A 15,000-nucleotide genomic window follows, 5' to 3' on the forward strand; every position below is an offset into this window, starting at 1 on the left:
TATATGTTTTTTGGGGATGCTTTGGAAGTTAGTTGGTCCGTGAGATTTTTTTCATTGGGTAAGTGGTCATTGGTCTGAAAAAGTTTGATAAACATTGCTCTAAACTACACTCAGGGAGAGGGCTCACACTGAATCTACTACAATCTAATAATACAAAGGGTCTGTGCACAGACATAAAGCCTGGCCTGACCCACAACGTCACATCCCAGACAACCTAACAGAAGACTTACTACTTTGGAACGATGAACTGAAAACCAAAAATTGTATTGTAGCTGAGAGTTGTTAAGAAATTTGTTCTTAATTTTTAATACATTTGCTTCAATCCATCTATTCTAAGAGGAAGTACATCTTCCACATAATAATGTAATTACTTTGTATACAGGAATCACAATGAATAATTAATAACACTGAACTCTTTCTATTTTTTCCCAAGCAATTGTTAACAGTTGTTAAAAGGCTTGTTCTCTCTCTCTGCATATTGTGACCTTCCAATAATGTGATTGTATGAACTTCAGAGTGGAGCTGGTGGAAGAATTACAGAAGTCTCTCTTCTCACGGCCGAAAGATTACTACTATGACTTTCACTTCCTGGACAGAAACAAAGAACAGCTGCAATGCTTGTGTCTGTTAAAAAAAAATAATAAGAAAAAAGACAAAGTTTGACAATGATCTGAATACTATACGTACATGTTGCTATTCACCACTTTTGCTACTTAAACAACCGAAAAAAAGGGTCAGTCCGTCGGGCGCATAGTTCAATCAGAATCAGAATCAGAAATACTTTAATAATATATAACAACATATACAAACAACATATATTATCTAGACTTTTAACATATATAATAAAAACAAATATACAGTAATAATATATAAAATATGAAATGTACACTGTTAATGTGCAAGGGTTGTACTTAGTGTCTTCATTAATCAGAGGTGTGTTTTGGGCGAACATGCAATAAACAAATCAGAGATCATCTCCCATTCCCTTTAAAAGCCAGGCGCGTTTGGACCTTGGAGCATTGCTATTATGATGGAGGATTTGCTGAGCAGGAAGGAGAGAAGAAACATTGCTCTAAACTACACTCAGGGAGAGGGCTCACACTGAATCTACTACAATCTAATAATACAAAGGGTCTGTGCACAGACATAAAGCCTGGCCTGACCCACAACGTCACATCCCAAACAACCTAACAGAAGACTTACTACTTTGGAACGATGAACTGCGTGCGTGCGCGCGTGCGTCCGTCCGTCTGTCTTAAAAAAAGGATTCCAAACTCCAGTTCTGTTATTTCCCTCCAGAGCCTCTCATTCTTCCCCTCAGTCTAAAGGTTTCACTCACTTTGAAACATTTTCAACTACTGCAGATATATTTATCAAAACTTAATTTTTTTTTAAAAGTATAACAAACAATAACAATAATTATATCTTGAATATAAAAACCTCATCACTGATATGCACAAAGGTATCCTCAGAAATGGTATGGTTGGTTTTCTTCTGTGTTGCTACACAGTGATAGTGACCGGTCTTGGTCACAGTAGTTTGGAGAGTTATGTAGACGATATATTCCATTACACTCTAGTAATATGAATAATTATTTTTAGCTGGATAGCTTTACCTTCTACCAACGTCTATGTATCATTAAAGATATCAAGATAAACTGACAGATGTACTGGATTCATTTTGGCACAGTAACTATTAGGTGTCGCCCACATCTTACCAATGCACTTAAAATACAATTACAAAGCACTGTCGTTATTTTGATTTATTTTATAAACTCTAGTCTATATCTAACTATAAATCAAGGTGTGTGTGTGTGTGTGTGTGTCCGTTGTCTTTTAAATGTCTCATGAACCATTCATCAGATCTACTTCACACTTAGCTTCCTGGGTACCCAATGAACTTGGGTTTTGAATTTGGAGCAGTTTGGACAGCGCCGGATATTAATAAACTGTGAATAAAACTTAACGGCCGCACAATAACGGTTGAGGGAGAGAAAGAAAAAACGTTCGCCAGGGCGAGGCTGCCGCACCGCACTTGGGTCGGGGTTCCATATCGGCCCAGTAGAGTTTGGAGAAATATGCTGGGTCATTTGTGGGGGAATTTTTACTTGACAAATAACAGACATGGTCGATTCACACGTGATTAAGATCACAGACAACCTCCGTAATGATCACAAATGACTAGAAGTCACCAGGTAATACTAACCCAGTGCTAATAGGGCTTAATACGCCGTTTTGTCACTTTGAGTCTAAAACCTAATGCTGTGTTTTCAGTTAGTTCTTCTTTTAATGAACCAACACTCTGCTGCAGTGAATGAAGTGTAAAGAACATGTTAGTCATCTGGGACCCTCACTGCAGAGCAACGAGTCCTAATAACAAGTTTACTTTGTCCAGGAAAAACCTTATTTACCTCCATGGTATCAAACTATTACCAGGAACATCACTGTAGATATTCAGAGTTACAGTTTGGTCCCAGTTTTTAGTTTGAGTTCAGTTTCTAGTTAAGAAATAAAATAATAAAATCATCGTTAACTAAAATCATTCCTACATCTTTGAGTGTCATTATTCTGTTTATGTGATAAATGTGACTCAGCTGAAATACTGCAGTTTGCAACAATTAATGAATTGTATTAATATTTGTACTGAATTCCCACTAGGTGGCAGTATTAACTAGATAAATGGACATGGACTTACACTCTTATTAATCTGATTACAGCTCATACAGACTTCAGGGCCTCAGTATATTTTGGTAGAAACACTGTTACATTAATGTGTTACACCCTGTTTTAATGTTTCAGAAATGTCTCTGATTCTTTGACTTCAGTCCCTACATCCCCCCCCCCTCATGAGGTGTTTTCATGTCGATCCTCAGGATCAGGTTGTAACAGCTGGTTATAAATCTTTTACTTTGTGTGAAGTCTAACTAAATAATAAGTAACTTCTATATAGTTTCATCTGTAGCTGCGTCCAATCAGAGAAGAACATCAACAATACAAACATGGAAATGATTTCAGCATCACGAGCTGCAGCGAAACTCACAAGAAATCAGTTTTAATGGATCAGGTGAAATATTAAACTAAGTTATTAACACGATGTAAAAGTACAGAAGGTTCTGCTCTGTTTGTCTTTCTAGATGCTGTATGCAGAATGTTTTAGTTTAAGAGTAATATGTATTCATGCTGTTTAGAGCGAGCGGTAACATGCTGACTAACAGACATAACTTGGCCGTTAAGTGTAACATTATTATTGCCATAACTTTGAGCAATAGTAGATTATTTAGTAACATATAACTCAACTGTATTTAACAGGTCTTATCTCCGCTGGAAAGAAGAAACTAACTGTAGAGAAAAGAGTCTCAGAATCAGAGCTGACCTTCAGTCTGTACAGTGATGAAGTGAAGTAAACAAGATCTGGGTATTATTTTCTTAACAATCATCCTGTTTGTGATGTATGTGTATGTCGTGTGTGACGTCTTTAAGCTACTGGGACCTTGAATTTCCCCTTGGGATCGATCATCCATCCATCCCGAGGAACAAGGAGAAACAAAAGCACTACAAGCAAACAAACAAGTCTTCCAGAGGCCTGTAGTACGAAGCGAGATCAACATGTCCTGGATTTCTTTCAGTTACCCGGCTTCACCTAACCTAACCGCGGTCCTCCATAAGCTGTATCACGACTCTAGTTCAATCAACCCAGGGTTTCCCAATCCATCGGCGTGCGCGTTCACATAAAAGAGGCGGTGTTTGCATAGCACGACCAATCACAAACATCTACCAGAGCCGCATATTTTACATAAGAAGAGGAAATTATAATTCTACATAAATATGAATAACAGACACGGTTTTACAGGCAAAACTCAATACAGTCGTTGCTTCCTAAAACAGGAAGGAAAGCTGGCAAAAAAAATAGCTGACGCTGTAGATGCGTAAATCACAACGCTTATTAATATCACTTCCCCATCAGTCAGGACCAAGATCTGACCATAATTACACTGGTGCACTTTCCATAAACTGTCGTTGCTTTAGCCTAGTATTTCAGTTGCAACCCTGGCAGTGGGAAGCCATCATGAGAGCAAATAAAAAATATATAAAAACAAAATTCAAACTGATGTGCACATTGGCAACACACGGCTCAAGAAGCCGAGCCAATATGTAATTCCCTCCCATTACAATCTATATATTTCATAAATATACACATCAGGGAACCGAGCTCCACCTGGTCTTCTAAGAACGGTGACGCCGTTATCAACCGAGCATTGATTGGTCAGTAGGCGGTGCTTTTACACCGGCTGATCTCTGATCTCCAACTTAACCTGCTCCCGACCAGGTTAGGTGTTCAGCATAAGTTACCACGGCGATTGAACCCAATCACAAGTGATCCACCGTCGTAGTACAGAAAACCCTGGGTTGAACCTGAAGTTAGCTCGTTAACGCCAACTCTCGCTTCGTAGTACAGGCCTCAGGATGAGTCAAATTCTGACTCTTTTTTTCATAAGAATTAATGAAAATTGACCACTGCACAATAAACACAATGTTTAATCACTGCCATTATAAAAATTGTAAAAAGGAAGATTTTTTTTTAAATCTTTTTGAATTATTAACATTTACAGAAACTTAAAACTGACGGTGTATAAATGTCTCCACTTTTAAGTGATGTATTCATAATCATACCTCCAGCTATTTATTCTGTTTATAATGTCTAACTATTAGCATGTATTGTACTTATAATGTAGCCTAGGTACAGAATATTTAGACCATACACACACACACACACACACTAATACACCACAACATTAGACCCTACACACACACACACACACACACACACAACATTAGACCCTACACACAGACACACACACACAAATACACCACAACATTACACACACCCAACAACATTAGACCCTACACACACACTAATACAACACAACATTAGACCCTACACACACTAATACAACACAACATTAGACCCTACACACACTAATACAACACAACATTAGACCCTACACACACACACACATTAGACCCTACACTACACACTAATACAACACATTAGACCCTACACACACAAATACACCACAACATTTGACCCTACACACACACACACACAACATTAGACCCTACACACTAATACAACACATTAGACCCTACACACTAATACAACACAACAATAGACCCTACACACACACACAACATTAGACCCTACACTACACACTAATACACTACACACTAATACAACACACATTAGACCCTACACACACTAATACAACACAACATTAGACCCTACACTACACACTAATACACTACACACTAATACAACACATTAGACCCTAAACACACAAATACACCACAACATTTGACCCTACACACTAATACAACACAACATTAGACCCTACACTACACACTAATACACTACACACTAATACACTACACAACATTAGACCCTACACAAACAAATACACCACAACATTAGACCCTACACACACACACAACATTAGACCCTACACTACACACTAATACACCACAACATTAGACCCTACACTACACACTAATACAACACAACATTAGACCCTACACTACACACTAATACAACACAACATTAGACACTACACACACACTAATACACTACACACACTAATACAACACAACATTAGACACTACACACACACTAATACAACACAACATTAGACACTACACTACACACTAATACAACACAACATTAGACACTACACACTAATACAACACAACATTAGACACTACACACACACTAATAATCTAATGTTTAACGTTAGTTCCACCAAGTGAGGACGTTTGGAATCATCAGGCCTGTGAAACCAAACAGCTACCACAGATAACGTTATTAAAATCAGGACTCACCTGGGAGATTTTCATCTCTTCTGTCTTTTAATGTTATAAAGCGCGGAGGTTGCAAGCGACCCGAGATTTACACGTAAAGTGGTTAAATAAATATAAACATATTTTCATGTTGACTGTGGAAGTCAATACAGACATATTATACCTCGTTTGAAACCTTAACTGGTCTTTTTAACTCAAGGAGCCAATCATAGGAGAGCATCGCTACGTGAGCTCACGTGTGTCCAATTGACAGCTAGTTTCATCCAATGGTAAGTCAGCACCGTGAAAACACGGTGAGTTTGTAGCCAATTAAATTACCTGCTTGACCATGTATGGAAGTTAATGTAGCTGGACTCTCCGTGGTAGCGGGACACTAACAGAACAGAAACTTTATTTATATGTTTATGGAGGCGAGATTCAACGATAATAAATGTGTAAATCTTTATTTAAATGCTAAGAACATATTTTATAGTTTTATAGAATAGTGTTTAACTCTTAGGGACATGTTTTCAGAATCATTAAGAGATTTATTAACATGATTTGGTAACTTTTAAAAAGTTTTAGAGAGCTCTATAGAGTCCTCTGCTGGAGATACTTTGTATTGCACTTTCTTAAATATCTCAGAGCCACTTTAGTCTTTCAACATAAAACTTTGTACAAACATTACAGACAAGTTAAAGGAGAGATCCTGTGAAATTCAGCCTGATGGCTCTTAATATGACTGATTATCTGCATTTAAAATAGGAATTGAAAGGGAAAAAAATAAGAAAGCTTCCATTTTTGTATGTTAAATATTTGATCAATGCAGCTCTTTCAGAGCCTGAAGTGAGATCAACACACCTAATGAAACCTAATGAGTGTTTGTTTAACAGTGATGTCATTTACATGCATCAGTTCCTTGTGTTCTGGTATTATACAGATTAAAATATGTCTTTATCAAGAGGCAGAAATGTACATAGGATCTAAAAGGTAAAAAAACAAACAGTTAGTGCTTGTAAAGAATGATCAACTTGACAAACAGTTAAACAGAAATAGTTTTCATTAAACTTTAACTGTTTAATAAAAATACTCACCAACAATAAGCTCAATGTAGAATGTTTGACGTGGCTCAAGACGAGGAAAATAACAGGTGTAGTTTCCACTGTCAGATATCTTTGTATTTCTGATGATTATGGAGGCGTTGGCGTGTTTCAGTTCATCTTGAAAATGAGAGACTCGACCTTTGAACTGCTCACTCTGACCACCTCGGCCGTTGTTGTAATGGATGCCTGCGTCATACAGGAACACCTCCTTCTCACCAGCATCTTTCTGAGCTACTTTCTTCCAGTCAAAGAGTTTTAGACTCAATGTTCTCCTTGGTGCTGAGGGAGCAGGGTAACACCACATCTCTGTCTTCTTCCACTTTAACCAACAGTGGCCCTGAAAGATAAAATCATGTATTTTTCAGTATGTTTACGTGCAGAATAATTAAGTCAGTTTTTTTCAATCGCTTTGGCACAATCGTCAAATGACTATTAAACTTTGTCAAACTATATGACTATTTATATGAACATTTGGTCAGTTGTTAACATGACTATAGTCATTTATTATTGCTTTGGCACAAAATGCATTGAGTAAGCCTTGCAGATGAAAATAGTTTGCATTCATTTGCTACTGAATCACATTACTCTGAAATGCAATTATACACATGTTCATTGTGTAAATCCCTACATGCAAAATAGAGCAACCAACATTCACAATAACCTGCCACACATATCTTAGATACATAACAGGTATGTGGTTTTGTTGTAAAAGTTGTCAGATAGATAGAGGGGAACAATACAACTTCCTCACAATTTAGAGCAACCAAACGCAAACAGGTGAGAATATCACAGCAGTGTTGTAGGGGGTGGCTGCGTCATGCCAAACGCAGACTGATCTCAATAAGTGGCGTATGTATGACACGCCAATTCGTATATGCCATTTTGGCGTGTTATCAAGACGCATAATCGTTTTTTAGCGTGTTTATCAACGCCGTTTGGCCTCCATTGACTTACATTACCTTGCGATTGCGTGTCAATTTACGCCAAGTAGCGAGTAGTATGAAAGCCCGAAAATCCACATAGGGAGGTTGGTCGGGGTGGTGGATAGGGTCGGGCATCGTTTTGATTTGAACAATTCTGATTCCAATTCTGATTCTTCCTTTCAATTCCGGTTCTTATCGATTCTCGATTGCGATTCTTTGAGGGGTGGATTGAAACGGGTCACATGCCTATTTTCACAAATAAGAGGAATGTTTTATTTTGATTCAATTGTGGTTTGCAGTTTTACAGCTTTTTCAATGTAAAATAAAGCCCCACTAGAGCGCTGCTTACTGGGCTCCAAGTCTGCAACACAACAAGCGCCTGGTTGCTTCCAACCAAAAGTTGCGCATATTAAATTGGGAAGTGATGATCGGATTTGAAACCAAATCCTCTAAACGATTCCAAATGATTCCAATAAAGAAACGATTCCGATGTAATCTCACTTTCTTCTTTTCCTAAACCCAACTGTGCCGTTGTTGTCCCACGTCCCGTTATTGTTTTCCTAAACCCAACCCGTCCCGTTCTTCTTTTCCTAAACCCAACCCGTCCGCTGTATACGGCGTAGACATACACGCAGATAAAGAGAAAGTGGCGTGTATGTTTACGTGAACTCATGATGTCACGTTGGCCAAAAGATATTTCCCTCATTACACTGTAAAGGGAGGATATCAGGTGTGACGTCGATAAAATGTTGTGGCCAGACAGCGAGGACATTGGATGACCCATGAGGTTGATATATTTGCAGCATATTTTCTTATTTCTTGCACATATTGTACAGTATTTCCTAATCATTTTGATGTATGTTTTTTCTGTACAAGCTTTCTTTATGTATCTGCGGCTGACTGGTGTGTACATACAATGAGAAAGTATAGTGACTGACACGGATACTATTTATCTGCCTAAATATACAATGTTAGCACTGGACAATATCACAGTGGGTAACTATCACACTTTCAGAGTACACTGCCATTAGACAAGATGTCTTTTCATTTTGACTGTCTTGGTCTAAGTAATGATAAAGAAACCTTATGTTTTGATGACAATGATTTATTCATTGATGGATTTATTTACATTTGAAACATGAGTTCATTCTTTTGATTGAGCAATCACAGGTCACAGAGTGATCAGGGTGGCTTTCTTGATCACATAGGGGGGAACAAATAGGGGGGCATAGGGGGGTTAGAGGTGAACAGATGATCTTACTGCAGTGATTTCTTATGCAGGAGTGTTGTTTTGTGTTTTGTGGTGAGGAGGTTGTACCAGGACAGCTGGCAGGGAGTTACATGTGGAGATGTAGCAGTAGCTCAACTCATTTCAACTTCAAGTATTTGTGTTTAGGAGGAAAATAAACACGGAATTATGATCACAAATTGGTCTGAAGCAGATCTTCATTTTTGTCACAATAATCAATAAACAACAAACTACAATGAGCCGGATCCACAGGACAAGCCTCCACCTGAAGGACTCAGCTGTAACACCTGAACACAACGGCTGAATGACATTCCTGAAAATAACATCATGCGTCTTGACTTGCATGAAAAATTCCACTTTTATATGATTAATAAAGTTGAATAACATCCAGTTTAAACTCAGTTCAGCTGAACACATTAGGAGCATGATGGAGGGTTAGTAGTTGAGCTCATTTCACAGGACAATGTTGGAGGCCACTGCTCTAAAACAGTATTTTTTGTTTCTCAAACTGCCTGCCAGCGACTCCAAAGCCTGACAGTGAGGAGCATAGATGTGCTGTTTTTAAAAGAAATACACTCATAAGTAAATTCACACATTCAAACATTATTATTTGAATTGGCTGTTTTTTTTTTGTGTTGTTGGACTTCAGCAATGAAGCCGACCGTTTTGCGACACTGCCGCCAATACATCACAAATAATCAGCGTGACATTTGAAGGAAATACGGAGGAGTAAAGTTTGGGGTAACCTGTTAACTGATAAGATGGATCGATGGCTTCAGACCATAGACTGTTAATATGGTCTATGCTTCAGACAGACATTGCTTCCCTGATGTCTCAGCTTAACCATTATTCCTCATTAACATGGCTATTTGTTAATACTGTCATTTAATTTGGCTGTAATTGGTAATATATGTTTTTGGGGATGCTTTGGAAGTTAGTTGGTCCGTGAGATTTTTTTTCATTGGGTAAGTGGTCATTGGTCTGAAAAAGTTTGATAAACATTGCTCTAAACTACACTCAGGGAGAGGGCTCACACTGAATCTACTACAATCTAATAATACAAAGGGTCTGTGCACAGACATAAAGCCTGGCCTGACCCACAACGTCACATCCCAAACAACCTAACAGAAGACTTACCAAAAATTGTATTGTAGCTGAGAGTTGTTAAGAAATTTGTTCTTAATTTTTAATACATTTGCTTCAATCCATCTATTCTAAGAGGAAGTACATCTTCCACATAATAATGTAATTACTTTGTATACAGGAATCACAATGAATAATTAATAACACTGAACTCTTTCTATTTTTCCCAAGCAATTGTTAACAGTTGTTAAAAGGCTTGTTCTCTCTCTCTGCATATTGTGACCTTCCAATAATGTGATTGTATGAACTTCAGAGTGGAGCTGGTGGAAGAATTACAGAAGTCTCTCTTCTCTACGGCCGAAAGATTACTACTATGACTTTCACTTCCTGGACAGAAACAAAGAACAGCTGCAATGCTTGTGTCTGTTAAAAAAAAAAAAAAAATAAGAAAAAGACAAAGTTTGACAATGATCTGAATACTATACGTACATGTTGCCACCACTTTTGCTACTTAAACGGCCGAAAAAAGGGTCAGTCCGTCGGGCGCATAGTTCAATCAGAATCAGAATCAGAAATACTTTAATAATCCCAGGGGGAAATTATTTTTGTAACCACTCCAGGTATACAAACAACATATATTATCCAGACTTTTAACATATATAATACAAACAAATATACAGTAATAATATATAAAATATGAAATGTACAATGTTAATGTGCAAGGGTTGTACTTAGTGTCTTCATTAATCAGAGGTGTGTTTTGGGCGTAACATGCAATCAACCAATCAGAGATCATCTCCCATTCCCTTTAAAAGCCAGGCGCGTTTGGACCTTGGAGCATTGCTATTATGATGGAGGATTTGCTGAGCAGGAAGGAGAGAAGAAACTGATCTGCTCGTGCCTGAAGTGAACGCGAGCGAGCAGATCATATATGGCACGAGCACTATGCCACCAAAACTCCATAATACTATTTTTAGCTGCTGCACGTCCCTGTGTGTGTAACAAGCATAGCGTGTGTGCGCATTTTACTAATGCGCTGTTAAAATAACAATGAAATGCTGCGTTATTGACTTTAGAACAGGTTTTTGTGTATATATATATATATATATATATATATATATATATATATATATATATATATATAAGGGCTGTCAGCGTTAACGCGTTAATCGCGATGCGATTAAGGGCCGACACAATGCGATTAATTTTTTTAATCGCATTAATCGCATGTGATTAAAAAAAATTAATCGCATTTATTTTACACTTCACTCGGCTTTGCGTCGTGCCTAACGGCTACTATTTTGACCCTTTGGCGCTGCCGTACTTCTTCATAACACATCTTCTGCTGCAGAATGGAGAAAGACAGCAGCAACACACTTCTGAATGGCGCTTTTCTTTTAAAAAAACTCCCAGACGGCTCAGTAGACAAGTCGAAAGCCATATGCACATTGTGTAAAGCCGAATTAAAATATCACGAAGCACGTCAAGCTTGAGCTACCACCTACGAGCTAAGCATATTAACGTGACGCAGTTTGAGCAGTATTTTGGAGAGTGCTACTTGCCGACCTGTGGATGAAACCAAATCCCAAAAAATGACTACAGCTCTTGCAAAATGGGTGGCAACTAACTGCAGACCTGTCAGCATCGTAGAGGACTCGGGTCTTAAAGAAGTGCTATGGTTGGCATGTTCTGACCCGTCTTATACATTGCCATCGAGGGGGACAGTAGTTTCACCATACACAGTGTAGCACTTATTAAATGTCTACGATGTAGGTTATTTATCTAGACTAGGTTTCAGAAGATTTAGATAAGAAGGAGGTAGTGGACTGAAACAATAACCGTAACGACACAATTATTAAAGAAAGAATGAAAATATTTATATATTTGTGGGCATGAATAGTATACAGCATGAATATAAAACCCTAGGGTGCACCCTCTAAGTAACCTAAGGTGGTTATATAGTGTATACAATGAAAGTAAAATAAATAAAATACAATATTCAAAAGTGTTTCTTTGCAAGGGTCTCGCTCTTGTCTTTAGTCCATAGCATAAAATAAAATGAAATAAAATACGGTCCTTTAAGATTTTGTAGCTCTAGTTGGGTGGCTCGCCATCAAACTCCAAATCTTTCCAAGAAACCCAAAAAAACCTGACCAAGTTTCACGTCGGATAAAACGCAACAAAAATCCCACACAACAAAAATTCCTCAAGGCTCCAGTACAGCGGTACAGTTCCCAACGTACTTTTCCACGTGTTTAGATGACATATGCATTTATATTTAGATGTTAATGTCCCTGATCTCCTCGCATCGGCCGCTAACAGGCTGGCTGTGTGCTGCGTGTGTGGTAGAGAAGCATCCGCTGTCACCTATCAATCAAGGCGGGATCAACTCTTGAACCAATGTTTTAATTGGTGCATAATGACTATACGGCCGCTAACAGACTGGCTGTCTGCGTAGCAGAGAAGCTTCCGCTGTCACCTATCAATCAAGGCGGGATCAACTCTTGAACCAATGTTTTAATTTGTTCATAATAACTATGCATTTATAATAGATTAACTAAGTTTTATTTTATTATATTATAATAATAATATAATATATTCATATTTATTTCCATAATTTTTCTAGTGGGCTACAACAGCCTGTATGACACAGAGAAAGCAGCTAAACTGGAACTGCTGCCAAGTGCAAACGCTGTCTCATTAACCGGTGATCACTGGACGTCAGTGAGTAATCAACATTATTTAGGAGTTACTAAACACTATATTGACTCTGGCTGGACTTTGCCTTAACGGTGGTTGTTAGTGTTAAATCTCAGTCAATTGTTCTCAATCCTTGTTAGAAATGTAAATGTTAAATGTCCTGCTGTGGCATCTGGTTTTTGGACCATTTTGTTTGTACTGTATAAGCAAAGTGTTAGTGTTACATCTCAGTTAGGTTAGGTACAATAATGACAGATTCACACATTTGTTTACAGTAAATAAATAATAGTCAAGTTCATAAAGTCACTTTCTTTGCATTCATTTGATTCCCAATCAAGATAGACTGGTAAGAATTGCTTTCCATTGTTAATATGTACTTAAAAACAGTTCTGCAATGCAAAATAATAGAATTTTAATTGTGATAAAACATGCGATTAATCGCGATTAACTATAGAACTTCAGCGATTAAAAAATTGTAATCGTTTGACTGTTTGTAGTTTACCAGTTTCATTGAACGCACCGTCTGTGTTGTTTCTCCGACGGCAGCTGCAGATTGTTACATCCCGGTGTTGAATCCTCTACAGTAAAACACAGTCACACTTTACACCGTTTAGCGTTAGCTGTCAGCATTTTAACCGTGTTTAATCCAGCTACTAGCTAGCGGTAGGCTAACGTTAGCTGGTGTCGAGTATAGTGTTAACTAGTTAGCGGTAGGCTAACGTTAGCTGCTGTTGAGTATAGTGTTAACTAGTTAGCGGTAGGCTAACGTTAGCTGCTGTTGAGTATAGTGTTAACTAGCGTCACACACAGCGGTGTTTGTGTTTCCTGTAACGTCTGTTTCAGAGCATCAGAGAGAAGCGCAGACATATCAGTGGCACCAGATTTTCGTCTGTATGCAAACGTCAATATGGAATGGATTAATCTGCGTTAATTTTTTTAACGCGTTATTTCTCAGATTAATTAATCGAAATGAACGCGTTATTTTGACAGCCCTAATATATATATATATGGGCGTCACTCATAGACATATATATAGAATGGACCAACAGATCCCGTTGCTCTGGACGGAGACCAGTGAAGGATATTAGAAGCACTTTTCCGGTGAGCGCTGAGCGTTACTGCGCAGCCTCCAACTGAGAGAGACGACGTACATGTGACGTGAGCTGTGATAGTTGGGGTCGGCTCGCTGTGAGTTTTCTGTTTTGTTTACTATTCTCTATTTTGTTTATCGGTTGGTTTTGCCTCCTGTGTTTTTCAGTTGGCCTGCCTCTCTCTGTGTTTTTCAGTTGGCCTGCCTCTCTCTATGTGTTTTTCAGTTGGCCTGCCTCTCTCTGTGTTTTTCAGTTGGCCTGCCTCTCTATGTGTTTTTCAGTTGGCCTGCCTCTCTGTGTTTTTCAGTTGGCCTGCCTCTCTCTGTGCCTACTCAGCCCTCCCCCTCCCACTGCTGCTGCCAGCTGATTGAGCGCACCTGGTTACCATCCCATCATCACCTTCTCCCGCTGCGCACACCTGCCTTCCATCTGCAATCAAGACCAGTATTTCTACCCCGGCTCAACAGACCATCTCCGCTTGATCGTTGCTCCAGTCATCCTAGTGAAACTCTCAGCAAACTATTCTCTGAAATCCTCGTTGTTTCCTTGTCTGTTGCCCTCAGTAATCATCTCCATCTCCGACCGTCATCTCCAGTCAGCTGGCTTCACCCACGGACCCCCTCCCTCGGCACTCTGCTCCAACCTCTCCTCACTTCCCCTGCTCTCCAGCCCCAGTGTCACTCCCGCGGCTCCCCTGAGTATCCTCGCCCTCCAGTTTCTCCATCCTCCCCTTAGCTGCTTCTCCGTCCCTGGCGTCTGCCTCCCCACTCCCCCTTTTCCTCTATCCTCAAACTCTTTTGTTGTGAGCTCTGTGATTGAGTCTGTTCCCCCGCGTAACAGTGAGCAACCTGTCTGAAAGTTGTAAGTCTTCTGGTAGCTGTGCCAAGAGAAATCTCAATCATTCCCAATCTTGCGGAGACGGAGAGCGTAGGTATACTATAAAATGATAGTTAACATTAGTAATTAAACTCAAACAGCCTGCGAGCTTCTCCTGTACTATACGGTAATTCCTCTACTATG

At 38.9% G+C, this 15,000-nt stretch overlaps 1 protein-coding gene, 1 long non-coding RNA gene and 1 pseudogene across 3 annotated transcripts in view; 1 reads left to right on the top strand and 2 right to left on the bottom strand.

Annotated features, from left to right (window-relative positions):
• LOC144516142 (CD276 antigen homolog) overlaps nt 1-15,000 on the bottom strand; it is a 192,023-nt pseudogene that overhangs the window by 125,761 nt on the left and 51,262 nt on the right. The window lies entirely within an intron of this gene.
• Nucleotides 1-15,000, top strand: part of LOC144517362 (uncharacterized) — a 403,478-nt gene that overhangs the window by 116,291 nt on the left and 272,187 nt on the right. The gene's annotated exons all lie outside the window — the stretch shown is intronic.
• Nucleotides 1-15,000, bottom strand: part of LOC144517363 (uncharacterized) — a 72,177-nt gene that overhangs the window by 54,057 nt on the left and 3,120 nt on the right. The window contains exon 3 of the long non-coding RNA XR_013501921.1: nt 5,874-7,271. This is a non-coding gene — a long non-coding RNA (uncharacterized LOC144517363). The remainder of the gene's footprint in view (nt 1-5,873; nt 7,272-15,000) is intronic.

This window comes from Sander vitreus, chromosome 4, assembly GCF_031162955.1.
Source record: "Sander vitreus isolate 19-12246 chromosome 4, sanVit1, whole genome shotgun sequence".
Taxonomy (NCBI): Eukaryota; Metazoa; Chordata; class Actinopteri; order Perciformes; family Percidae; genus Sander; species Sander vitreus.